At 41.7% G+C, this 21028-nt stretch overlaps 1 protein-coding gene across 1 annotated transcript in view; it reads left to right on the plus strand.

Moving 5' to 3' along the window:
* The window catches only part of LOC121367540 (universal stress protein PHOS32-like), a 77650-nt gene extending 77496 nt beyond the window's left edge, over positions 1–154 (plus strand). The window contains exon 5 of the transcript XR_005957389.1: positions 12–154. The gene's annotated coding sequence lies outside the window, so the exon portion shown is untranslated. The remainder of the gene's footprint in view (positions 1–11) is intronic.
* Positions 155–21028: the final 20874 nt, after the last annotated feature.

The following is a 21028-nucleotide window of genomic DNA, read 5'->3' on the forward strand; positions in this document are numbered from 1 at the left end:
GTATTTTTTAGGTCTAGGTCTTAACTGTTACGGCTCGAACATTGTGCAGCTGCCAGTCTGGTAGTGTGAAAATACAGTACATGTTCTATGTCGTCTGTTGCCGGATCTGAAGTCCACTCATGCACAGACGTGATGTGTTTTATCACATTTGATACAGTGAAAATACAGTACATGTTCTATGTCGTCTGTTGCCGGATCTGAAGTCCACTCATGCACAGACGTGATGTGTTTTATCACATTTGATACAGTGCGTTTCCTTTTCAACTGGTACAATACTCGCCAGACTTGGGCCCAGACCAATGTCGGTGTGTTTTGGGCTTTACTTTGCTCCCCTGTTATTTTAGGCTGGGTACGGCTCTTTGATTGTAAAATTGTTGATTTGCAAAGAAAAATAAATGAAGTCTGAACAGCTGGTTGTATTGTGCTGTGTATTTTGTATGTATTTAATTAGCGATCCCGGACTTGGTGTGTGTTATCGGCCCCATGTCTATTCAAACGACAGCCACGACGGTATGTAGTGGCGACATCATGTACTGTCAAAGTCATCTAGTGCACGGGTGAAGCATTTCAGAAGGTTTCTGTCGAAAAACAGACCAGATCTGGTGCTTATACAACTTTTAGAGTCTAGACTCGGGACTCTAATAGAGTCTGGGACACTAATGCCATGACAACGCCATACAAACTGTATGTGTGGGACGTCATTAGAGATTGAGTCTGGACTGTAAACGTTTTATAAGCACGGGCCCAGACGACTGATGATCGGTTTTTAAATTAAAGTCCCAGACCCTAGTTTGAAACCATGAATATAGACACTAAGTTTTGTTAACCTATAAACCTGTAAGACGTCTGAATAAAGTTCAACAGAGAGAAACACGAGTTTCTGACGCTGAAACTGGAAAACACCCTCTAAAAATAGACTGGAGATCATCTCCATTACAGTTACTTCTCAGATCAACGTGCGTTTCTTAGAATTGTGAAAAATGCATTTCGTTGTATTACAAACACCGGGATGACCATATACACTTTGGATGTAAGGAATCTAAATCTGAACAATAAAATATAACTACTGTCTGATTTGAATTGTCAAAAGAGGCACTAATAATTAAAAATACGCTGTAGTGTTTAAAAACTAGGGTTTGTTACTTTAAAGCTAGAAGGTGAAAGGAGTTTGCCTTGTTGTTTGACTCTATATACAATGTGGTAACCATGACTTCCAGATAACTGAGATAATGTATCTGGAACAGGACAGTACAGAATAGTTTAATGCGTTCAAGCATTCCAAATCTTCACATTTCCACAGCTATACTGACCTGGCATTTGACAAGGACCGGTACTTGACTAAAATAATGAAAACCACCAAGTTGTTTAGTGTTTACTGTCCAAGTTAAAGTAGGCCTATTAAAGGAATGAATAAATGAATGTTTAAGCACGAAAAATACATCGGCTATTGGGTGTCAAACTATGGTAATGCAAACAAATAAAGTGATGATCAACATCAATATAAAAATACAAGATTTAAATAAAAGCACAGTGTAAAGAACTGTGCAAAAATACTAATATCACAGATACTGACTTTTATTCAAAATTTTAATTGTATCTCGAAGAAAACAAGGGGATTTGTGCTGTATTGGCCATTCTCAAAGAGAATGTTACACCCCTGCACCACGGTGAGGTTACAGAACGCGCAGGGGACCTATTAAAGGAGCACGTTGGCATATTTTCAAAAAGAAAACGTATTTCAAGAATTTCCAATATAATATTCAAAGTTATTGGCGTCAAAATCTTACAAGCCATTTACGTTAACATTTAAGGAATGCGATATATTACTACAAATGTACTTCAAGGTTTCTTTACAAAAATATAACAGTTTCGCTGCTTCAGTACTAGTATTAAAAGCCATCTCTACCAAATGTTTGCCGTTTAGTACATTCAAGGCTCTGATTTAAAGACGCAGTTTCAGATAATGGCGGCTTCGTACCGAAATTTTTTAATTTAACTTTTGCTTTCAAATGTAAACATTATACCTTCAATAATATTCCTGTAAAAAAAAAATAACCAAATAATTTACAAAGATATAAAACATATTATTGTTGAATCTTTAGATCACGACCGACGGAACTGGCCGCGTAACGTTACGGCGGGATGATGTTGCAGTCCAGTTTGCTGTATTTGTGCAACTTCTCTGTCCCTGGCGGACTTGTCTAGTTGCCGACAGTCAAGTTGCCCGATTTTGTGTATTCGCAAATTTCGTAAGATTTTACGACGTGATGCGACAGGAATCTATTCGTACTGAACGCAGCTCTGTTTACACGGCGAACTAGGATATAACAAATTCAGTATTTACGAGTTATTTATGTAAATGTTATGTGTAGGATCGATTGGTTTGTAGTTATTTATTGTAAATAAATGTAAAAATAGCGAAAGGGGCCCTCGCTCTCGTTTATAAGTCTGTTGTTCTCTGTTGAATATGGACGAATTCCTAAATTACGAACCGTTTGACTACAATCACATAAGGCAGTTGATTCTAGTGTTAATAAGTTGAGCCATTGGATTTAAGGCAGGTAGGTACTGGGTTCGTACCTTTATACCGGCTCCCACCCAGAGTGAGTTCAACGACTCCGGGTTGAGGTGTAAGGCCACAACATCGACTAGTCTGTCACTAGCTACTAACAACGGTTAGGTTCTGGATCAAGGACGGATCCAAGGTAGGGGACCCCCTAAACAAATTAAATACTCCTTTTTAACATTTAATTTACAATTTTCATTTAAGTACCCTTTTCGGGGATTTGGTTAATGCGCCCTTTTGCCCTTGGCTCTGTCTTTAAAATATGCCCATCGACCGCCCATATGGACAAACGGGGCGGGACGTAGTCCAGTGGTAAAGCGCTCGCCTGATGCGTGAACCCATTGGGCTATTTCTCGTCCCAGCCAGTGGACTACGACTGGTATATCAAAAGCCGTGGTATATGCTATCCTGTCTGTGTGATGGTGCATATAAAAGACCCCATGCTACTAATGGAAAAATATAGCTAGTTTCCTCTCTGAGACTATACATCTAATAGCAAATGATGAATAAATCCATGGCTAATGATGAATAAATCAATGGACAAACTGCCCAGATAGATGAGATGTGTGCCCAGGACAGCGTGGTTGAACCTTAGATATAAGCACGAAAATAAATTAAAATGAATAAATAAATAAACGCAAGTGTTAATATCACGCACACGTTACCTAGTCGACCATTGAACCCCACCCACTTCTGCACACAGGTCTGGTTTGAATATTAAAAATCATCAATGCATTCGTTCTCTTCACTAGACGAGGAATAAAAGCCAGCTGCTACCTAACACCATATGATCGTGAGTTGCTACATTCACACTGCCAGGTTCACTCCTTGATAGCAATACATGTGCTAACTGTTATAACTGGCCGCCATGTTATTAGTCATGCATCTATTCTAGTAGAATCATAGTCATTTCGTACCATGGTCATGTCGTACCAAAGTCATTTCGTACCATTCTGAAAAATAATTTCGAACCATGGTCATTTCGTACCATTGTGAAAAGTCTTTTCGTACCATAGTCATTTCGTATTAGTCATATTAGTTGTCACTTAGCATATACATACATACATACATACATACATACATATACATACATACAGTCAACCTCGACATACATATAATATATAGATATTCATATATCAATACATACATGCATACATACATACATACATGCATACATGCATACATACATACATACATACATACATACATACATACATATAAACATAACAAAATAACATAAACTAATTCAATGAATCAATTTTTTTGTTTTCTTGTGTCAGCAGTAAAGAAACTAAGAAGAAAAACGATATACCATAGCAAGAAGGTTTATAAATGCAATAACTACATACATCTTTTGATATAACATTTTATCCTACAATCATTCTATTATTATATATTGGCGAGATATGATGCAAGAAAAATCTCGTTTTTATGTGCTATGGTACAAACTTAGTTTAAATGATGGTATGAAGTGACCATGGTACGAAATGACTATGGTGCGAAATGACTTTGTGCAATGGTACGAAATGACCATGGTACGAAATTACTACGGTACGAAATGACTTTTTGCAATGGTACGAAATTACTTTTTGCAATGGTACGAAATAACTGTGGTACGAAATAACCATAGTACGAAATTACTATGGTACAAAATTACTTATGCAATGGTACAAAATGACCGTGGCATGTACTGTCCTGTGTATGAGAAAAAGCATATAAAATCAGGGGCGGATTTAGGATTTAGTAAAGGGGAGGTCACACAATGCACAAAGGGGCAAACTGAGTTTGTCGAAGGCACACGAGCCGAGCTCTCTAAGGGAGTGAGATGTAATATGTAAGGAGTTCGGAGGAATGCTCCTAGACATTTTTTTTTAAATAAAGAAAGAAGGAAGGAAATGTTTTATTTAACGATGTACTCAACACATTTTATTTACGGTTATATGGCGTCAGACATATGGTTAAGGACCACACAGATATTGAGAGAGGAAACACGATGTCGCCACTTCATGGGCTACTCTTTTTGATTAGCAGCAAGGGATCTTTTATATGCACCATCCCACAGACAAGATAGTACATACCACGGCCTTTGTTACACCAGTTGGGGAGCACTGGCTAGATTTTAAATAAAGATGATCGAAGACGCGTTTTCATGGCAATTTAGTATTGAATATTATGGATGATGAATTTTAAAGGGGGGGGGGGGGGGGGGGGCATTTCAAACGAACGTGGAGGGGATCATCTGTTATGGCAGTAGGTTTTCTATCTCTCTTTCAGTCATGTGTCGAAATAGCCATATGTTAATATGTTAGACACCAAATAGCCGTAGTTTAAAATGTGCTGAGAAGTCTTTAAACATTTATTCCTTTTCTTTCCTTAACCCTTTTCTTTACTAAGGAATATTATGCAAGTACTAGAATATTTATGGTTTTACATACTTGAGAATTATTCAATAACTTTTCTAATGAAATACAAATTAATACGTAATGACTATATGCTCAGTTTTATCCTCTTCTGAACAGCTGTGGTTTTCCAGGAAGGGAGTGTTTTATTTAACGACACACTCATCACATTTTATTTACGGTTATATGGCATCGTACATATGGTTAAGGATCACACAGATATTGAGCGAGGAAACCAGCTGTCGCCACTTCATGGGCTGCTCTTCTCGATTAGCAGCAAGGGATCTTTTATACGCACCATCCCACACACAGGATAGTACATACCAAGGCCTTTGCTACACCAGTTGTGGAGCACTGGCTGGAACGAGAAATAGTCCAATGGGCCCACCGACGGGAATCGATCTTAGATCGATCGCACATCAGGCGAGCGTTGTACCACTGAGCTATGTCCCGCCCTGGTTTTCCAAATATATCGAGTAAAACAAATTAAAGATCATATTTAAACAATGAACGAATGGATGTTTAACGACAACAGACACCGGGCTTTTTTTTTCTTTTTTTTTTTTATTGCGCTTAATTCTTAGAAATAGTGCATGGCGCTTTCGTTTTCAAACAATTAAACCACCACAAATAGAGAATTGGAAAATAATTGTACAACTATCACAGATCATTCTTACTAACTGGAAAAGAACTTCGTCTCTACTGGATAGTACGACTATATAGTGTCTAAGTTAATGGGATTGTGTTGTTTGGTTGTTTTTTTTGGGGGGGGTGGGGGTTTTCGATTATATAGACCCTCCTGCCGATAAATTTTGCTTTTGTTTACTACCACCACTAAGTAAACTGATTGTTAATATCGGCAATGGATGTCAATCATTTGGTAATTTTGACATATAGTCGAGAGAAGAAACCCCCTTATACCGGGATCGTTTAAAATGCACCACACAGCATGTGGCACTTACCACGGTTTTGATATACCAGATCAGCACGTGACCGAGAATGTCAAAGGGCCACTTCATCCTTGCCAACCGGGCCTACCCCTTCCCATTCCCAAATTCCACCCACCGGGAAAGTAATAAAGGGTTGGTTAAATGGTTTCTAGCCTAGTAATAAAATTTTGAAAATTGCAACTTTTCTAAAATAAGGTCTTTTCCATTGGCAGGCAACACCAAATAGCCATCGGCCGTGGGCAAAATTCCCACCGTTGAGCACGTGATTCCAACCATTTTGGGGGGGTTTTGAAAATAAGGCTTTGACCCACAAAAGGTTTGAAGGGAATTAAGGAGAAAACAACCCCACATCAACAAATTTAAAAAATTTTTTAAATTTAAAAACTTCCAAAAAAAAATATCCCAATGTAAAAAGGCAAAACTCTCCCCGGGAAGGAAGCAACGGGTAGAACCACTTTCCAAAAAACCCCCACCCAGGAAAAAGGGTGGAGGGGTTAAATTTTGGTGTGAACAGGAAGTTGGAATAAAAGAAATTGCCCCTTTTCCTTGCCCTTACAACACTGGTTAGGCCCAATATGCTACCTAACCGTACCTTCCTACCAACCGCCAACCCGGAATTAAAAAAAGGTAAAAATGGGCCTTCCCTTTCCCAAAACCCCTTTTTATGACCTTTAAAAACTTAAAAGTCAAAAATTTTGGAAAAAAAGGGGCTTCCCGAAAATCTCCCATGGGGGAAAAACCCCCAGGGAGAAAACCGGTAACCACATAAAAACCCCCATTCTCAAAAGTTGGGTGTTTCAACCATGGCCAAAGTTTTTGTGAACATCACCCGGCCCGGAAAAATTAAACCCCTTTTTTTCCCTGCCCGCCCGGTTTTTGAGCCGGCAAATAAACTTCTGGCCTCCACCGGGAAAAGCCTATCCCGGGAAATAGAGAACGTTCAAAAAGTGTGCCGTTTTAAACCCCCTGCAACTGATTTATTAAACAAAAAGGGTCCTGAAAATTGGGAACAGAACCTGGTCCAATGGGTTTAACCAAGGTAAATTCCAAAAAACAGATCTCCTATCCTACGAAAGCTGCCCATGAAACCAAAACAATTTTTTCCACCCGCAAGGAAAGAAATAACCACCCCCTCCCCGGTTTTCTACGGCGCAAATTAAACTTCAACCCACCCAAAGAACATTCCATTTGGAATAATGGAAAAGGGTCGGTTAAACCGTGGAATGAAAGGTAAACTCCCCCTGGTAGGTTTTTAGCAAAAAGTTTAAGGGGGTAGAAAAATGCAGCCTGTCCTTTTCCCGTCAGGAAAACTTTATTTCCTTTCCGGACCAACGGCCAGGAAAACCCGCCAAATTCTTTACGTAAGGGCAGGAAGGGACGAAACCCCGGGCTTCCGGCCCCAACCCACAACCCAGGACATTCCATTTCGGAATTTGGGGTTTGTTAAAGGGAGTGGAATTTTTAAAATCTGCCCAAGGAAAAGCCCGAACCCTCCACCGGAAAAGGAAAATCCGCTTCGGCTTTCCAACCGTCTACTTTAAGTTTCCTTTCTTGACCAACCCAGGCCGCTGCGACCACCCTTTTGTCAACATCCACTCCGTCTGAACAGGGGTATGTCGACTGAGGGCATCTGCTAACACATTCACCGATGAAGGAATGTTGTTTCGCCCACAGAGTGGTCCCTAGTTGGTCGCAGAATTCCAAAATCGCAAGAGCTTTGCGACCCAAAGTCTCCGATTTGGTTCCACCCCAACGATTGAGATATGCCACTACCGACGTATTGTCGCATCTCAACAGAATTCGACGGTGTCGAAGAACACACCGGGAAATGAAGACAGGCACGATGCACTGCCTCCATCTCCAAACAGTTGATATGAAGCTTCTCTCGGAGAGATTCCATACCCCTGAAATGTGTTGATCCAACAGATGCGCCCCGTACCCGTGCAGCGACGCATCCGTGAACAGGATCAGATCCGGAGCAGGGGGGTGCAACGGAACCGATAGGGACATGCACTTGTCCGACAGGCACTCCTGTATCGGATGAGTGAACCATGGGCCCAGAGGCACTATCGTGTCCCAATTGTGACCGTCCCACCGTGGGGACAAATGCCACTGGAGTGGTCGTTTGAATCGTCTGAACCGCACGATCAATGAGGCCAGAGATTCGAGGTGGCCCAACACCACGTGGAGAGATCGTACCGTAGTACTTTGCTCCCCCATCAAACGTCGCGCCGACGTTTGGAAATTGTGGATACGCGCATCGGTGGGACGAACCGACGCTACCACAAGATCGAAGACCACTCCGAGATATGTGAAAATCTGAGCCGGCGTTAACTCCGATTTCACCCAATTGGGGAATAAAACCCAATTGGAGGATCGTGTCCAAAACCAACCCGACATTGGGTCTGACACTCCTGTTGCGACGAAGCTGGGATTCAACCAATCGTCCAGATAGGTATGCATTCGAAACCCCTAACAAATGAACATGACCTACCACCGCTTTTACCACACGTGTAAAAGCATGGGGACTCGTCGCCAAACCGAACGGGAGCACACGAAACTCGTACGCTTTTCCCGTCGAACAGGAAGCGCAGAAACTTCCAAAACGCCTTGTGCACCGGGACATGGAGGTATGCGTCTTTCAGATCGATCGACACAGCCCACTCCCCAATTTTGAAGCAGGTTCCGGACCGAATGAACCGTTTCCATTTTCATGGAAGGAACATCGACGGTAGACGTTCAGTGGCTTCAAATTTAGGATTGGTCTCCATTCCCCATTTTTCTTCCGGGCGAAGAAAAGATGAGAATAAAATCCCGGAGTGTCCAGACTGACTCTCTGGATGGCCCCTTTGTCGAGAAACTCGGCAATCATACTCTCCACTAAAACGCGCCGATCCGCGGACGGTAACGGCGGCATTCTCGGAGTGGAAGTAAGAGGGGGGCTCGAAGAAAAGAGTATTTTGTAACCGTGTCGAACGACCGACAGAACCCAGGGGTCGAGACCAGGCAGCTTGCACCAATTTCGAAGGAAATGGCGGAGCCTGCCCCCCACGGGTATGGTTGCTAACGGTACCTCCGAAAGCAACTGCCGATCGTTCACGTACCCTCACCCCAACCGCTTACCACCCGTAGGCGCAACGCCTTTGGTGGACTGAGAACGGAACGCAGTACGACGTTTGCGTCCTCGCTTAGCGGAAGACGGGTTTGTTACCTGGTTGCCTCCTAGTGTCAGGAACCCTAGGGATCTGAGCCGACTGTAAAAAAAGCAGCCTTTTTTACAGGAGGAGGCTTGAACCCCGAAAACGTGGACCGACGTTTACCAGAGGTTGAGGGTCGAGTGTTCGGGACTGGTCGCGACAAATCCTTGTCTAGGACAATATTAAAATCGGGAACGAAAAGTAAATTTTCCCGTACCGAACGTGTACGAAAAAACGTCTTCGCAACGTTTGACGCACTCAAACCCGCCAGGTAATGGTCACGCCGTAACAAAAGACTGTTCGCAAACAATCGGCCAGATAAACTGAGCGATATGCTTAGAGGCTTTTGACGCAGCCTCCAAAACAGCCTTTCGCCATCGCGGGGAAGGCTCTCGACAGCCTTATCCAAGCCCAAATAGGAACGTACCTAAATGGTTATTAACCTGGAACATCGACTTAGCCAGCCGTTCGAACGATTCCAGATCCGCGATTGGCAATGACACATGCGGCGATGGGGGAACAAGCGGCTCGGACACTAGCGGGAACGACCGCCGGATGTTCGAGAAAATCCGCCCCCAACGTCTCATAGGAGTCGGCACGAAAAATGCGCGCTCCCGTTAGGATTTTTCCCCGTAGGCAGTGCCATTGGGTACTCATCAACACCCACTCCCAGGATACGATCACTGCCAGTGATCAACACATCAATGTCACAAAGTGAACTGTGCGCCTCCTGTGCAAGTGGTAAACCCGACTCCTCACGAGGAGTGACCAAATTCAAAGAACGGTTCCCGAAGGAGACACCCTTGAATGTAGGCTGGGCCTCAACCTGAGGTATAGCGTCCCCGCATACCTGTCGGACCTGGTCCCTGACAAAAGCCAGAACCGCCGGATAATCGCACTCCTCCCTACCTACCTCCGAACCGAAAGTGAGAGAGAGCTGGGGTCAGCGACAGAATCCGGTCCAACCGACGCTTCCTCTGAAGCCAGGTCACTGTCCACTGGATCCCGAAGATCGATATGGACTCCTCCCCCTAATCGAGACGCCCCTGGGGCAGCGTCTCCCGAGACGGAAACAATAGGAACCGAACGACAATCCCTAACTGCATCGTCAAACTGCTGTCGAGACGCAGTTTCTGCTGGTTTTGGCGGAAAACCAGGGGGGGGGGGGGGGGGGGGAATGGGAGCCGCACCCGTCGGTCCCGTCTGCGAAAGCAATGATCCCAACTGAGGCGAAGCGTTCAAAAATTCCACAAAACTCCGAAACAACGTTTCCTGAAAACCTAACGGTCGTTCCTGCGCCAAGTGCGGAACGGTCGGAGTTTGCGGCCACAGAGTACCCCCAACCGAGGGGTATCTGCGCGAACCTCGTCCTCTATCGAGTAAAGTCGAAGAGGTAGGGACCAAAGACGGTGCAAACTGTGAGGAGATGTCCGTTTGCTACCGAAGTCACCGGACCCTTGGGGTAAACATATGCAAACGGAGGACCCAAACGGGATGAGTCCTCCACCCAACGGTAAACATCGGTCGGGATGCCATCAGAGACGGATCCCGGCATCGGAACAACTGGCTCAGTTCGAAGCAAACTGGCAGAACTCTCCTCGGGCCTTGAGAATGCTGAGGTGCCGAAGCGACTGTCAGCAATCGAAGGCAAAGTCGGGGCCACCTGCTCTGCGGACGAAGCAGTGGACCTATGCACAACGGAGTGCATGTGCTCGGTAACCGATGAAGTCGTCAAAACCCGGTGCCGCGACGACTCCACCCTGCCCCCCTTCTGTTTGTAAAGGTAACCGTAACGACGATGGCGACGCCCGCGACGAAGCCACACAAACAGAGGAAGGCGCCGTCACTAACGAAGACGGCTCACGTACCACGGTCACAATAGGAGCCCGGGGGGGGCGCTCCCGAAGTATCTGTAACTGTACTCGTAACACGGACCGAAGAAGAAACACCCTTGTGTTTCCCCCCTTTCCGGACACTTTTCGAAGTGTCTACAGACTTATGGGACCTACCCACTAAGTCCGACTTGCCGACTACTGCCGAAGCAGACGACAAGATTTTGCTGGTACCCGAAACCTGAGTCTGCGAACCGAACCGACCCCACTGGTCAGGAGACCACGTGGCGCAGATCTCACACTGACGGTCTTGAGAACAAGACCGACAGTCCGGACACAACACGTGTGTGTCTTTACGTCGTAAAAGAAATGGACAACCATCTCGCGCACAAACTTTCCGTGCGCTAGCTGTCAACGAACTCGCGTCGGACATGGTAAATTCAACACAGAATTCCCAACTACCAACCGTATGTCAAGTTCAACCAAAAAAACAAACACAAAATTACAAGTAAAGAAAACTTTTTGCCAAAGCTTAACAGGTGTTAACAGGTGGACTGCAGAATTGAGAATGAAGTTACAGGTAGCCCGTGCAAGGATAGCATTGCGCATATCCGGCAAGGGAGAGAATTCTGCAGTGTGTAGGTATGACTCAGGTTGAATAGCATATTTTGTTGTGCTAGCACAGTAAGTTGAATAAGACTATTAATTACGGTTATAAGGCGTCGAGCAAATGGTTAATGACCACAGAGATAATTAGAGAGGAAACCCGCTGCCGCCACGCCATGGGGTCCTCCTCTGTTTAATTATAGATGCAAATTATATGCAGCATCTCACATACAGGACGGTATATACCACGGCCTTTGTTACACATTGGTTAGAACTAGAAATAGCCACATTGGCTCACGGACGGGGATCGATCCTAAACCGACCTCGCATCCAGCGAACGCTTTACCACTGGACTACGTCCCGCCCCGGGGAATATCTAGTATACCCAGATACACTCCGTCCCAGTCAAGCACAGTTACAGTATTGATACTTTCTGTACGCCCTGTGACGTACGGTTACAGTACTGACACTCTCTGTACGCCCTGTGACGTACGGTTACAGTACTTACACTATCTGTACTCCCTTCCACGTACGGTTAAAGTACTGACACTCTCTGTACTCCCTGCCACGTACATTAACAGTACTGACACTCGCTGTACTCCCTGCCACGTACAGTTACAGTACTGACACTCGTTACTCTCTGTACTCCCTGCCACGTACAGTTACAGTACAGACACTCTCTGTACGCCCTGTCACGTACGGTTAAAGTACTGACACTCTCTGTACTCCCTGCCACGTACAGTTACAGTACTAACACTCTCTGTACGCCCTGTCACGTACGGTTACAGTGCTGACACTCTCTGTACGCCCTGTCACGTACGGTTACAGTACTGACAATCTCTGTACGCCGTCACGTACGGTAACAGTACTGATACTCTCTGTACGCCCTGCCACGTACAGTTACAGTACTGACACTCGTTACTCTCTGTACTCCCTGCCACGTACAGTTACAGTACAGACACTCTCTGTACGCCCTGTCACGTACGGTTAAAGTACTGACACTCTCTGTACTCCCTGCCACGTACAGTTACAGTACTGACACTCTCTGTACGCCCTGTCACGTACGGTTACAGTACTGACACTCTCTGTACGCCCTGTCACGTACGGTTACAGTACTGACACTCTCTGTACGCCCTGTCACATACAGTTACAGTATTGATACTCTCTGTACGCCATGTCACGTACGGTTACAGTACTGACACTCTGTACGTCATGTCACGTGCAGTTAGGCAATGGTTTTACATATTAAATATTCTCTTTGACGATCACATGGTATCATTAAATATATAGCGATCACATTTAGACAATGGTACAATTAAATATACAGCGATCATATTTAGACAATGGTAGAATTAAATACTAGTATACAGCGATCATATTTAAACAATGGTAGAATTAAATATACAGGGTGTATACTACCAAATCAAATCCCATAGACGGCAATAGTAACATATGTGGCTAAATCTCCTACCTGCAACGTATCAATCGACATAAACACCCTTAAAGTGAATCAGAAAAAAATTAGAGGTCAAGCTGTTCATTTCACAGATAACGTGTAGTGTCTACCCTAGTTTCGCACAAAAGTTCAGTACTTTTTGTTTACAGGTACACCATACATGTTTCAAGCACAAGGCTACTTGACACAGTGGTACTGGATGAAATAAAATTGCAAACATGTTTTGCCCAGATGAAACTAATTTGTTTCACAACCAAGACACTCACATTTATCGCCAATCACAGGACTTGTGGTGTTAATATCTCTATCAAAAGTTCGGTGTAACTCCAACTTTGACCTAGCCGGAAGTTATTTGGTTTAGTACTACCTACAGCGATCACATTTAGACAATCGTAGAATTAAATATATTGCGATCACATTTTGACAATGATTGTACTAATATTAAAATAATCTATATGATGATCAAAATAGTCGATATTAGTATTACATATTAAAATAATATGTACTTGAACCACATTTAAACAGACATTGTGAAGTATTAAAACAATCTACTGATTGCATGAACAACAAATTATAGTAATTTTGCATTAAATCTGCAAATATTAAATTACTCATAAAAGTATATATAAACTAAATGAATATCGCTTATCAGGATAAACATACAGCATTGAACCAGTAATTAACTTTGTCACCTAGTCACCAGATGTCTGCCTGTGTTAGATCCGCTTTTTAGGCAGGTATAAAATACCGATTGGTTACCTTGATGCAACAAAGGCACGAAGATCAAACAAGGTAATTTATTCCTGCTAGTTCATGATGTTACGAAACTGTATTTTTGATGCATAGTTTAATGAGAAATAGTAGATATGCGTACATGTAAATCTCCTTTCATTTTTCTATTAGCCACCCCCACCCCCACCCCCACCCTATCTCTCTCTCTCTCTCCCGTTTTCATTTTCTTTTGTTCTTTCGGGTGGGGGTTTATGTACTTACTTTTGTTTGATACCCAATAGCTGATGTGTATTTCTGTGATGGAGTGTCGTTAAAAAATAAATTAATCATTCATTGGGTGGGTGTTGGGGGATTGTGGAATTATTTCAGTGGTAGAACGTTGTAGGGTGATTGCTCTTAATGCGAATAACGGATTCAGGATTTCACCAAATCAGTGCCCCATGACTGGTAAATTAAAGTTCTTAAAAGGACATTTATGATGTTGCTGCATTGTAAGATGTTTCCGACTAATAAAGTATTTCTACGATTAAACTTACATATTAAATATATTTTCTTGTTTAGAATATCAGTGTTTGTATATTCAATGTGTTTCTGGTCGTCTTAATATTTGTAAGAAATGGATTTCGTCTTCAAATAATTTCGTACGTACGATAAAAATATATTTTAGGACATAAAATGAAATTTAAACTAGTACAAATATGAGAACAATCAGAATCACGTTTAATATACAGTCACTAATATTTTATACAGAAAAATATATTTGATATGTAATTACAATCGTTAAAAGTCTGTGTTAGTCAATAACATCTTTAAAAATGTAGCAAACTCGGGAATGTCCCTTTTAATAGAAATAATCATATGTTAGATACCAAACGATTGTAGTTTTAAATATTCTTTTTCTTTCTTTGTTTTTCTTATTGTATATTATTGTTACTTTCAACATACGGAGACGAATTTATGAATTCTATAGCTCGAGTAGTTTTAAGAAAAACAGGCTTCGTAAATTCGGACCACGGTGTTTAGATTTTTTAAATTGTTCAGTTTAAAATATCAGTCTTCTAACACAGTGATCTTAATTATGCCAAAATAAAAGCATTAATACTTCCATATGGATGTTATTAGTCTATTAGATGATCAAATAGTTGTTGTAAACAAACTTAATTATTGTTGGGGTTTTGGGGTGTTTTTTTATTTGTGGGGTGGGTTTTTTAATATTTCTGTATACCAAACGGGACATTTATCAAAAATGCTAAGGCCCAGGTTATTTTAATCTCTTCTATTGGATTGTTTGTCAATACCGGCCTCGGTGCTGTCGTGGTTAAGCCATCGGACATAAGGCTGGTAGGTACTGGCTTCGCAGCCTGGTACCGACTCCCACCCATAGCGAGTTTTAAACGACTCAATGGGTATGTATACGACCACTACATTCTCTTCTCTCTTACTAACAACTAACCCACTGTCCTGGACAGACTGCCCAGGTTGCTGAGGTGTGTGTGCCCAGGACAGCGTGCTTAAACTTTAATTGGATATAAGCACCAAAAATGTTACAGTGAATGTTCGTCAATACGAGTTTTTCCTCCATAGAATTCACCAGTCATGTGACACTGATTTGGTGAAATCCCGAATCCATTATTTGTATTAAGGGCAATCAACCTACGATGTTCTACCACTGAAATAATATATACAATGTAGGCCTATATACACATGTTCATGTTCATATATATATATATATATATATATATATACTCTGTTAAAAAAGAAACGCATAGGCGAAATATTCATGGAATTATCTCTTTAATACAAAGTGGCATAATTTCGCTATTGACATGAGTATTTGTCAATGTTCTTGCTATGGACTGACGGTAGTGGAGGCGTTTTCGTTACCAAACAGCGTCGCAAGAGGGTGCTGAAATCAGTACCTTGTGTGGCCACCAGCAGTAGCAATCACTGCGCGACATCTCCTTGGCATAGACTGAATGAGTCTGAATCCGGGCACGTGGAATCCTAGCCCATTCTTCCTGCAGTGCATGTGGCAGTTGCGAAGCGTCTGAGGCTCCGGGTCACGCTGGCGTACACGTCTGTCCAGTTCGTCCCATAGATGTCCAATGGGGTTGAGATCTAGCGATCTTGATGGCCATGGCAGCACATTAACGTTCTCATTCTGTAGGAAATCCATTGTTACACGTGCCGTATGCGGCCTGGCATTGTCCTGCTGAAAGAGTTCTCTCTGTTGATCCAAAATGGGAAGCATGTGACGGCGAAGAATTTCATAACGGTAGCGTACAGCTGTCAGGTTGCCTTGTACGAACACAAGTTCACTTCTGCCGGTGTATGAGATGGTTCCCCACATCATGACACTCCCTCTACCGAATCTGTCAACTTGAGCGACGCAGTTGTTGGTAAAAAGTTCATTGCGGCGTCTGTAAACACGTTGTCGTCCATCACGTCGCTGTAGAAGGAAACGTTACTCGTCGCTGAACCATACTCGCCGCCAGTTTCCCCAAGTTCCACCCCTGTACATTCGGGCACCAGCGAACACGTAAATGTCGATGTTGACGTCGCAGGACGGGGCCAACATACGGTCTCCTAGCCCGTAAACCAGCTTCTCGAAGTCGGTTCCGAATGGTTTGTGCAGACTCCTTTCTCAAACCAGATATGCGTCCAACAGTGTTCGTTGCTGTGGCAGTTCGGTGACGCAAGTGCAGAACCCGGATGTAGCGATCTTGTGCTGCAGTTGTTATGCGAGGTCTTTCACTTCTGGGCCGGTCTTCAGCTGGCCTCAGACCACAATTAATTTCGCTATATGTTTCTATATAGCCTTAGTGGCTATAACATTTTTATTAATATCAGCAGGCCCGTGAAGTTTTGTATGTACCTTTGCCTGCATGGGGGACACATACCCTGAAAAGGACAACCCCTGTTGTCCAGCTCTTTCTCCCAGCATATTGGTTTAAACAGACACACCCTCTAAACCAGGCCGGAGTACACCCATTTTACACAAAAAGCACTACTTTTGCATGGGCCGGAATTACAACAAACAAGTCTTCAATGTCAGCAAGTTACACATGTTTACAAACTACATGCTATCCCCTGTCACTTCAGTCAAACAGTTGCCACTTCATAGCTGTCTGCCATGAAATAATCACAGTCAAACAGCAGACTACTTGCGCGGTAAAATTTCCGGATTTTGGACAACCAAATGGGAAGATAACTGTAATCTGAGGCCTATCAGTCCATTTTCCCCCCTGAAAACTGGCCCACACTAATGCATTCCAATGATATACATATTAAAGCAATGCTCAGTAAGTATCGGGATGTCACCTTTAAACTGAGAGTATATAGAGGCTGTGTTAAAACACCTACCGCAGTGCCTTGCCATGGCCAATTTTAGCAATGGAAACTTGAGGGACACCAACTTCAAAATGTAATAACTTTATCAAATTTTGGAATTTCTTCATACAATGAGCAGCTATTTTTTCTTCTACATATGTTCTATCTGCACAGTGTTGTCTTGGAAAGATTTTGAAATATTTAAAGGGAAAACAATCAATCATTAGATTTTACTTCATTTTTAATGAAATATTAAACTTAAATTTAAATTTTTGAAAAGAAATAAAATCTAAAACTGTAAAATTTTGCATTTTAGATATGATAAGTGGAGGTTTAGTAAAGATATGGTGACTGAATTCATGATACATTATTAGAAATGTGTCAGAGGGATGGTGAAAGTCACAAAATTGGGGCCATTTGCAACAAATTTTTACACACTAATTTCAGGGAAAATTAGACATGATAGGCCTCAGATTCAATTCTGACCTGCTGTATTTACTTGATCTACTTCATTTACTGTATTAGACATGTAGCCACTTTGTAAAAGGCAAAACAGTCCATATAAATGCATATTAATATGAATATGCCCTACATATATTACTTAGGTATACACCATAATATGTTTTTTTGTTGACGACAATTTTGAAAATGAAGATTTTGTCACAAAATGCTGATATAAATCCTACCAAGAGGTACTTGCACCATATTGTTCAGTTTCCAGTGATAACTGTCAACAGGTGTAGTCATGTGCCAGTGTCTTGGATACCTCAGTGTAGTATTTCTTGATTGGAAGGATGTTTGTAGTAATGACCACTGAATATGCATTATGGATTATTCTGCCATATGTATTACAAACCAAATGTTAACCTTTTTGGCACATTTTCTGCAATAAACTTGACAAGTATACCAGCATCTGATTACTGAACACAATAAATACATTCAGACAGCATAGAATATTAGCCTATTAGATTTTCTAAGCATGAAAGACCATTTTTGAAAAATGACTGAAGTGTGTAATTTACATAAATGTAGGTGAAATGTATTATTAGAGTACTTAATCTTGTTAAAAACTGTATACTATTTATTTAAAGTGTTTACTTACATTTAGTAGTGATATATTCATTATATTTAGATCTTCTGTCCAATTGCAATAATTGAGAAACTCATTAAAATTCAATATGTAAAAAAAATTAAAATCTCAATATTGACTAACAAAATCCAACTTTTGCTCTTTTTTACCAAATTATTAGCTCAAAACTGTTAAAAAATATTGCAACAACCTGTAGTAACATCAGAGGTCATTTTACGCTATTTTGGAGGATATTGAAATTTAAAAGTTGAAAATTTTAATTTTAATTTTTAATAAATTCAAAAAAAAAATTTTTTAATTTAATAAAATATTTAGAAAATAAATAAATTAGTTTTCATATTCCTTGTGGTATGCACAATCAGTCAGTGTAATTTCACCTCTCTGGTTATAATACTTTCATCAGAATCAAGCATTTAACCGGTGTAATGTGTGAACTATATCAGGCCTCAGACCACAATTAATTTCGCTATATGTTTCTATATAGCCTTAGTGGCTATAACATTTTTATTAATATCAGCAGGCCCGTGAAGTTTTGTATGTACCTTTGTCTGCATGGGGGACACATACCCTGAAAAGGACAACCCCTGTTGTCCAGCTCTTTCTCCCAGCATATTGGTTTAAACAGACACACCCTCTAAACCAGGCCGGAGTACACCCATTTTACACAAAAAGCACTACTTTTGCATGGGCCGGAATTACCACAAACAAGTCTTCAATGTCAACAAGTTACACATGTTTACAAACTACATGCTATCCCCTGTCACTTCAGTCAAACAGTTGCCACTTCATAGCTGTCTGCCATGAAATAATCACAGTCAAACAGCAGACTACTTGCGCGGTGAAACTTCCGGATTTTGGACAACCAAATGGGAAGATAACTGTAATCTGAGGCCAGCTCATTGAAACTGCTGGTACCTGTCCCAGAGACTTGAAATGGTGCTCTGATGGACGTTCATGTGGCGTGCGACTGCTGACTGCGATTCACCTAACAGGAGGCGGTCTATTGCAATGTTTCGATTCGGCAGGCTTAGTCTTGGCATCTTGTAACTCGTCTACGTCGAAATTGCGCGCATTGCAGCTTTAAATACTCATCACTACCCCATCTTTTCCCCGAGTTTCACGTGCATTTGCCAAAATCTGACCATTTCACGCCGATTTCTTGCAATTGTCGCACAACGAGCCACAACGTGCGTTAAGTTTGTTTTAGGGTGCATTTGGGCATGCTGTCCCATTCCAGGAACATTAACAAACATGGTCATTCAGCAACATTGTACAAAAAATAATTATATTTTGTAAAATCAAACTTTTCTTCTTTCCCTATCACCTATGCGTTTCTTTTTTGACAGAGTAGAGAGAGAGAGAGAGAGAGAGAGAGAGAGAGAGAGAGAGAGAGAGAGAGAGAGAGAGAGAGAGAGAGAGAGAGAGAGAGAGAGAGAGAGAGAGAGAGGGGGGGTATTACCCCTTTCTTGAAATTGTACTTAAAACAAACTAACAATATACAGTCTTGGTTTTGTTTTGGACGCAGATACATAACCACTGTTAAAAATTTACACGAGCAGACAACATAAAAATAAAAAGACGTTTAACAAGAGAGATGAAGTTTTTTATGTTTTTCTATTTATATCCTTTGAAATTTTATAGTACGAGTAGGGGAAACATATAGATTGTGCATGACAACTTTTACGAAAAGTAATGCTGCAAACGACTTACCGTAATTCTTCAAAGGGGACACACTTGATACGCCAGTTGCGGATCACTCACAAAACGGAAGTATTTATGTTGTAATTGCCGCTAGATGGCGCAATGAACGCAGGGGTTATCTCAAGACTCAAAAAAGTTGAACACAGTGGAATTTTGTTCTCCCACTTTTCCCTCCTACTTAATAATAATAATAATATTATTATTATTATTATTATTATTATTATTTTCTTCTTAAACCTTTCTGGATTCGTCATTTCAACCACTAGTTCATAATAATTCGACCCTGCATGTGTTGGACACATATCATAGTAACCCTAGACTGTTCGTTCCATGGCCAGGTCGTCCTCTGCGCGCGTGCGTGCGTGCTTGCGTGCGTGCGTGCGTGCGTGTGTGTGCGTGCGTGTGTGTGTGTGTTATATTTGTTATATCTGTGAAAATGTCCTTACAAGTAATTTGAAAGGTGAGTCTGGCAATCACGAGCCGTAGCCTACCACTATTTATTTTTTTACACTGTGTCGCCCCTGTTATTATTATTATTATTGATATATACAGTAATAAATGAAAACATTATTTATTATTATTATTATTATTATATAATAGAATGCCAGAAATCGAATATAATTCGTACTTGTTGAAAGTACAAAACGAAAATAATTATCGTAGTCGCACTTTTATTTTTGACCGGCCTCGGTGGCCGTCGTGGCAGGCCATCGGTCTACAGGCTGGTAGGTACTGGGTTCGGATCCCAGTCGAGGCATGGGATTCTGACGCCATATAACCGTAAATAAAATGTGTTGAGTGCGTCGTTAAATAAAACACTTCTTTCTTTTTTTTTTCTTTTTTTTTTGACACAAGCCCCGTATATCTGACGTCATGGAACGCCATCGTTGATTTTCAATCGATTTTAGAAATTGCTAATTAGGGGCGTAATCAAGGGGGTGGGTACCTCATGGAGTTGCAAATGGCCATAAAATATGTCAGGCAGGATCCACGAACGTACAGAAAGTGCTAAGATGTTGGAAATAGTGCTTTTGAAGGCTTAAGGCCTCTAATTTCTAAAGTGATCCGGAACTGGACAAAGTGATCAGCAACTGGCGTAAGTACGCCAGCTCGAACAACACTGGTTTTGGTGTTAAATGTTTACCTAAATTTACATTTTATATCACTGT

This window comes from Gigantopelta aegis, chromosome 3 (assembly GCF_016097555.1).
Source record: "Gigantopelta aegis isolate Gae_Host chromosome 3, Gae_host_genome, whole genome shotgun sequence".
Taxonomy (NCBI): domain Eukaryota; kingdom Metazoa; phylum Mollusca; class Gastropoda; order Neomphalida; family Peltospiridae; genus Gigantopelta; species Gigantopelta aegis.